The sequence below is a fragment of the Pinus tabuliformis genome, chromosome 7 (genome assembly GCF_031772625.1).
Source record: "Pinus tabuliformis cultivar Carrire ecotype Pingquan chromosome 7, CPIR1, whole genome shotgun sequence".
NCBI classification, from domain to species: Eukaryota; Viridiplantae; Streptophyta; class Pinopsida; order Pinales; family Pinaceae; genus Pinus; species Pinus tabuliformis.
In genome coordinates, this window is record NC_142293.1 from 937643081 (window position 1) to 937651814 (window position 8734).

Sequence of the window (8734 nt, forward strand, 5' to 3'; positions counted from 1 at the left end):
ATGTGATGCATGCTTATGTAGCTAGCATACCCAGACTTCGTATGTGTGCTAATAATCACATTATTTGTAACTTAAGATGGGTTGTTACAACCTATGCCACATTTAGCAGCCTCATGCTATACCACATCAATAAGGGTGCCATGTCAATGGAGAAAAATAAATAGATATAAAAAAGTTTGGAACCAAAAGCTGGTTTTGGCCATAACAAGAGCATACTTAGTTGGAACTAGGTGAAATTTTAAAGAAAGATTCATAGTTAGGACCATAAATGTCAATGAGGGTCATTAGCCAATTCTTCTCTAGATTTCAAAAATTCCATATTAGTGGTTTTTGAATAATAGGGTGGTACTCCTTAATAAAGACCCTAATGTTGATGAAGTCTAGACAATGTACAAATGGGATAAACATGATGAAACCCATTGGAGCATTCAATCAATTTCAAAGAGTTTCAAATGTAGATGCAACAATAGGTCAAAGTCCATTGTTTCATAAAACTTTGGGGGATTGTTGGAATTTTCAGAGGGAAAGGGACCCTAGATCATTGATCTGGAAAAATTATCTGAGTCAACATTTTACCTCTTCCATGATCCACACAACTTTATATTGATGACGATTTCTCAATTTTGTTTTGTTTAAGAGAGATTTGTTTTGGAAAATTCTAAGTATAGAAAGTGTAAAAAGGACAGAGTTGACAATTCCATGTTGACACAATATTTTCCAAAAGCATTAGTTTACCGGTTCGAAAATATATATGTATTAATAAACGTGAGTGTTATCTGTGCCCAATATAAAGAAAAATTCTTAGCTCTTGCACAATTTTATTCTATTGGTTATAAAAGTTGGCCTTTGAGCTTGATTGTGCTAGTGAGAGAAGTGCAAAATTTGGATAAAAATGGTGGATTTTGATAGTGGTAACTTTTAGCTCTGAACTCAGACCAGGGCATGAGTATAGTCATTTGAAAGATAATTCAAAGGAAAAAGTGTATGAAGGATTAGAATATGGCTAAATGCTTTAGGATTCTTCAAAAATTGAGAATATTGATTTGTAACTTTAAATTATGAAAATGACAATGTGCAAATTTCTAAATGTAAAATAAATGCTATAGATGGAAAATTAGATGTTTTTAACAATTTCATTTGTATGGAAACTTCTTGTAGAATTATTTCCATATAAAGAACAAGTAATGATAATGGTTAAAGAGAAACATTGAGAAGGAGACATGGAAGGTGCATAGGGAACTTATGGTCATGACGAAGAAGTTAAGCCTAAACATTAGTTTAAGAAATGAGGAGATGGAGTGTAATGGAATTAGAGACAAAATAGAGCCATTAGAGTTGGTACAAACCATAAGGATTTTGAATATGGAGGCATAGAGTTACAAAATTGATAATGAGAGGTTAATAAGAGCTCGGGGAAAAGAGGCATAGTTACAGAAGAGCCATACACTCAAGAAGTGCTATCGAAACTCAGAGGAATCACTACTCACCCACTACTTTAGTTAAGAAGCCATATGCATCTGAAGAATAAAAGAGCATCCTAGAAGTGTCCCCTATTAGGAATTAAAAAAAGAGGTGAGAATTAGATAGTTTGCAAGGAGAGCTTAGGAAGCTTAGGCCACCGAACTTTGATGGTGAAAACAAATGGGGGGAAGATGTTGAAGCTTATTTGCTTGGGATCAAAGGATATTTTCAATTATATGGCTACTCATCCAATCTAGAAGCCATTATTGTTGCATACTATCTACAAGGAAAGGATTCTATGTGGTGGGATCCATTGAAGCAAGTCAAGCACACTAATGAGAGAAGTATTTCTTCGAAGCAATTCAAGAAATATTTCCAACAAAAATTATTTTCTAAGAAATACTATGACAAGAAGATACAAGAGTTCTATTATGTGGAATCTACAACAACAGTTAGCGAAATTCACTAATCTAGGGTTGTGGTAGACCAAAAACAAATGTAGAAAATAAACTAGAAGCCTTAGCTATATAGTAAATGATCTATTCTAACATACATGCTATTAAATAAATGAATAAATAACTACATAAAATGAACAACGATAAAACAAACATATGAAGGAATGAATGAAATACTCTATTACCTCAATGGGAAGGCCTTTTATGACACAAGGGGAGAAAACCTTGGAGTAGTTGGTCTTCTTAGCCTCCTCCTTGGGAGGGCTTTTTGTATTCCCAAGTGTGTGGATGAAACTTGGTTCCTCTACTTTTGGTGGATGAAAGTATTGGTGATTGATATCAAATTATGTCCATAAGCACAATGGGTAGCTTGGTTGTGTTAGGAATAATATCATGGAACAAAAAAATCAAAACGAATGAATAAATGAAACATAAATAACATAATACGTAGGAGGCCAATATAATTATTTCACCCAATTTGGACTATGTTCACAGTGAAATAGTTATTCCTTCCTTTTATTCCATCCAACAAAGTGAAAGGACACAACATACAACACATTCATTTCAACCTCCTCTTCACTCTCACAATCTACATTGTCTCAATTACAATGTTTTCTCAATACTACATCATTGTAATACAATGACCTCATAAGAATAGGGTTGCCTTCTAGGGGAAAACCCTCTAAATAAATTATACCATCATATTTGTGACCTAATAATGAATGTTCCATATTGACTAAGAAATTACAATATTTTAGAAGGAAAATTTTCCCAAAAAAAAATCAGGGTGTTCCCCTGAGCCCCTGTTAGGGAGGGAGGGCTCCAAGATATCATTGTTTCCCCCACTAGATCCCTTGGTGGCAATAATGGTGGGAGAAGACCCCCTAAACCCCCTCATTAGGAACTAGGGTCGAAATGAAACTAAAATAATACCTCTATATTAGAAATACAATCATGATCGACAACCAACAATCTCTCACTTGGAGACTAATTACAACAACTCCATCACTACTACTCCTATTAGACTATACTTCAACTTTGGACTTGGGAAGTTTCCCATCTTCACCATCATGCTTGAAAAGAAACTAAAACTAGGTAGGAACTCATTTTCTCCTCAATTACTACCTTTTTTAATATGCCTAAAGGATTTTGGCTAATGTGTATCTTTTCAAACTTCAATTGTACGTCTTCCACAATTGATCATATGTAATGGTACCTAACTTGTATATATTTAGTCTTAAAATGGAAGGATAAATTCTTTGTAAGATGAATGGCACTCTTATTGTCACTATGAAACTGACTATTCACTTGCTTTTTTCCCACATCCTCCATGAACCTCTATAACCAAATCATCTATTTATTAGCCTTTGTAGCAACAACATACTCTAGTTTTGTTGTTGAAAGTGCAATAATCCTTTGCAATTTTGAAATCCAACTTACTGTTGTTCCACCTATCAAGCATACATTGTTGTGCTCCTCCTCTTATCTATATCAACTACCATATCTGAGTGAACATATCCCTATAAATCAATGTTTAAACCTTCAAAGGACAATGTTTGGCCCGTGGCACCTTTGAAACACCTAAAAATTCAATTTAACTCCTTCTAATGCTCTTCTCCTTGATTCTCCTTGATTGTTTATATGCTTCCCACAACTCCATTGCACATGCATTATTTGGCTATATATATAGGTTTGCAAAGTATTGGAAAGCTTGATATTCTTGAGTTTTCCTAAGCTAAAGTAGGTGGGGTCCCGTATTATGAGTGATTGATGTGACTTTTATGGCATGAAATTTTCTATTTCAAATATACATTATTGATGGTCTATTTCCATGATAGGTGCATAATATTACGCTATCGCAAGTTTCAAAAATGAATTTAATTCCAAATATACCCATGGTACAAAGTTTGTTTACATATGTATATATTTTTGGCATATATGAAAGGTTGGAAAAGGCTCATACTGTATGGCTATCATACAAAGTATGTTAATCATATATGTTATAATGTTGTTCATAAGGTAAAGTTGAAAGAATGTATGTTATATGGCAAGTGTCATGTTTTAAAGAATATTGTATGATGTCAAATAAATGTACATGGTATAAAGGTTAAGTTGTATGTCATATTGATATGATATATCATATGCTTCAACCTTGTGTTGACACATGATAGTGGATGTAAGGTGTATGGTAAGTTATGTGAGTTTGAATTTTCTCAATACATGATGTTGAAATATTGAAATTATAATATAAGGTATTGAGGTTGGTTTTTGTATGCACCACATTGAGATATGCATTAAATTTGAGTTTGGTGGTGCATTAATGGCGTTGGTCTCCAGCTCACCTTCCTCTCTTGAAGTTCATTAGGGTTCATAAACTTGGTTCATTTGGATATTCTACTTTGTCGTTAATAAGGTATGTGAGGTTCGGAGTTGTACGAATACCTTTGCCACTGCACAACAAAATGTTGGAAGGTATTTAAGTTCAAGATGTGTTATGAAACAAAAGGAGAGGTTGGAATAATGGTGAGTAGTTTGTGTGCCGGTAAAATTAAGTATTGTTGTAGCTTGATTTCCTTATCAAATGTTTTATATTGGCCTGATTTAGTATGGTGTTATGAGCTTGTTTTCATATTTCATGAATTTTTTTTATGAAATATAAAGGAATTTCTTATTCAGTAAGTCAAAATCATTGATAAATTGTTATGTTTGCTTGTATTGAATTTAAGTAAAATGAGTTGGCCTCAACTTGTTCATTTCCATGCATTTTCTCCCTCCTTCAAAGATGTATGATACTAGTATCAATTGTCTTGTATGGAAAACGGTGTTTGGGCCATTGAAAACATGTGTTAGTTCTGCGTTGACACATTTTATTGTTTTCATTCACTCATACTTTCACATTTCACTATGTTCACTCCAATCCAACCAAATGACTCTATACACTTTGTTAGGGAGGAATTTTGTTATGTTTTAAATGGAATGTGAAAAGAAAGAAGGGTTTTATGTTGGGTTACTGTTAAAATCAAACACTCTTTCTTTTATCTCGCTTACCCGATACGATGACCAACTAGATTTAAAGAATATTCAACGATGAAAATAACAAGGTTTTTTCATGTTAGATTTTTATTGTTTAAAAAGAAAAAATTTGCTCTTTTGTATATCATGCTCACGAAAAAGATTGGGATTTATGGCATAATTTGCATTAGCGTATTTTTGAGATTGCTGCTACAATGTTTTGCCTGGTTTACCCTACTAAGATAACCCACGGGTTTTTGAAAATATTTTTTGGAAGGTTGTATCTTGGATCATAAAGAAATTTTATTTCCTTATGAAAAATATTGAAAATTTCAGTGGTTTAGTTTTTTTATTATTTTCCATATACCTAAGTCATTTCTAAAGCTAATAAAAATGTTGAGCTGAGATATTCAATCTAGCCATGTTTGAAATAGCTAATTTCAAAGAGGTTCACAATATGAAAGTCTTGTTTTAAACCATAGATTTCTTCTATTATTAATAAAACATTCGTAGTTATGAAAATAATTAAAATGTTGGTAGAAGATTGTTCATTCTAGGTTTTTGTTGTCACCCATACTTACTATTTTTCATTCATTGGACCCTATGAATTCATATCTCTATTGCATAAATATGCATCTTAGAAGCACTATGTTTTGAGGATTAGATATGATTGGCATATTGTTTTAGAAGAAAGTTATTACATAATAAGAAGGATGAATTAATTATATGGATAATACATTTCTATGCATGAGTCAAGGTTGTTATGAGTCTTTCCCTTCATCATGAATTAATTCATTTTCACCTTCTCCTCTTTACGTTCTTAGTTTTACTATGCTTGAGTTTGGACTTTACTAAAACATATTACACAAATTATTTGAAAGTGTACTTTTTTTTGGCATATTGCATTTTATAATTGAGAATCTTTAATTAATTTCATGCAACTTGTTTAGATGAGTTTCTTTATTTGTTTGGCAGGAAGGTAGGAATACAAAAATTCATTTTTCCATTCATTTTGATGTAAACTCAAATGAGACTAACCAGTTGAATCAAACATGGCATTTAAGCATTGGTGGACAACAAGCTTTGCCTAAGCCATTTGCCCCTCTAAATCCCCATTTTTAGCCACACCTAAGTATCATCAACATCCTTGAAAAATAGCCTCAAACCGTGGTTGGGGAGATAATCTTATAGATCGCCCTATAGTATCATCAATTGACCAACAAGCCCAACAGATCCACCCTTTCCACCTATAAATGAACTACTTGTCACCTCAATTACCTCTTTTGCTCACTATCTACCTAAAATTGACAAAAAACCTCTGCCTTAGACCCACTTTCCAAAAGGAGATAACAGAAATAAGCCCTTGGAAGAGCTTCCAAGAATTGAATCATCTCAATCGATTTTAACTCATTCCAAATCACATTCTCTTAATACAAAGAATGAGGGAATATATATATATATATATATATATATATATATATATATATATATATATATATATATATATAAGGACATACATCGAGAGCTCTTCTGAATTGACATTTAGATTTATTTCCATGACAATATTTATACTTTAAACATTTTGGGGCATTAAGTTTTTTGGGTTGATATTGATAGTATAATATTTAATTTTGAAAAAAGTCTCCCAATATATTATTTTCAATAAATGGGATGCAAGTGTTTTTGGGATGATGATGATCTATTTATTGACATATTTTTTCCCATTAAATGCTAAGTATGTTTTTTTTGTTTTGTTTTTTTGTTTTTTTTTAATGTAAGTAACATTGAGTAGATTGTCTATTAAATCTGCATTCAGTGGTAGCAAAATACCTGGGAAATATTTACATTGTAATCCAAGATGCATGTTATTTAAGGGAGGAAAAAATAAAAGATGCTAACATACATTTTACCAACTAAGTGACAACTATAAACATGAAAAAGTTGACCAGACAAAAACACAACTTCTAGTATGAGATCATAAGACGGGGGGTGGATCAATAGACATTTCATCATACTGGCCTCCAAGAGAGTTGTTCATAGTGTTGCGTTGATCACCTTCATTCCTATGAATTTGAAGCTCAACTAGTTGTTAACGAAGGGCATAAATCTTATCTTCTTGACAATTCACTTGGGCTTGAAGCTTTTTCATTTCCTCAACCATGAATAGGATAATGTTGCATTGTTGGGGAATATTCCATTGGAGGTCTCTGCTTTCATCTTAATAATTGATAAGGGTTGCAAGCAGAGGCTTTGTATGTTATTACAACTTGATCCCTCTAGATTATAACCCCTGTGCTCCATAGTAGTCATGAAAAATGAATAGGGAATGGTTTCGAAAGAAACTGAATGACAATTGTGTTGAGAAATTTAGGGCAGCAAGTGAAGGTGATTTCTTTATTGATAATAACTGCTTGTGAATACTCCTTACTTATCTTAATTATAATATTCTTTAGCTTGATAATTATTAAGTTCTTTTCATCAAACAGTTACCAAAACATAATGAACGATGAGATAAAGGACACCAGATATAGGCTATCATCCAGGGCGAAAACCTCTCCAATATTGAGAGGAAAACCCATTGAATTCTTCTTCTTATAAAATATTCAGTTGATGAATTCCAAGACCAAGACCCTTGACCTAAGAACCTATCCAATACCAAGTCACAAGGATTCCTTGAACAACTCTTATTCTTCTTCAAGTCAATGCTAGTCAAACTGACTTCTGCACTTCTGATTTCAGCTTCTATGAAATTTCATCCTTTTTTCACAGACCTGTAATTTTCCACCTACCTCCAACTGTCAAGATGTCACATGTGTGAGATTGATTGAGTAGATCTATGTGGCTCTTCTCCTTCACTATGGTTGCACACTTCTCCTTATGACTTTGGCTAGTAATGATGCCATTTTCTTGACCTTTGTCTCGACTCCTTAGAGGACTGATGTAATCCTATTGTATAAACCCTAGCTGTAGTCACACATGCAAGTAGGGGACCAAAAAAAAATGCTAAAAACCTTCGATCTTCTTCTCCTTCTCTTAACTAGATGAGAGGCTTCCTTCCTTCCTTTATTCACACTTCTTTCTCCTTTTTGGATGCTTGAATGATGCCTTCTCAAGTGAGGTCAAGTCCTCCTTTATAAGTCATCTTGCCCATATATTTTAGCAGACTTGTCGTCATGTTTAGGTCGACATATTATTCTAGATAGATCTATAGCTCCTTTTGAATGTTGACTTGTTGTGCACTTGTGATGAGCTCTTGCAGTGTCTTTTTTACTCTTATAATGACTCAAAATAATTTTTCTTACAATATGTAACATGCCCAAGAAGGGTCCTTCATACATGACAATGACTCCCTAGACTTGTAGACTCGATGATAAGACCTAGAATCTCTCAATGGGAACTTAATCTAAAAATAAACTCTCTTGAGCATGAAACCCATGCCTCAAGATCAACAATAATAAATTTATTTTTCTCATTACATCAAATACATAAAATCATGATTACATATGTTATTATGAAGACTAAACCTAGTTACATATTCCAACACTCCCTCTTAATTAGGGAGGTATTCATAATCCATACAAGGTACTTGGACATTCTCAATATGAAGAATTATCATAAGAAGAGTCGGATTGGTAACCCATCTGTATAGCATCATATCATCCAACATTGTCACATAGAAAGGCCTTGACTAATATCTCTATATCTCCACAAGATCAGAGCACAATGTTGGTGAGACCAATGATTTATAGACACCTTCATCATTGCCTCTCCAGGAGCATACCCCACCTGGGTGTTCACAGTGTGTC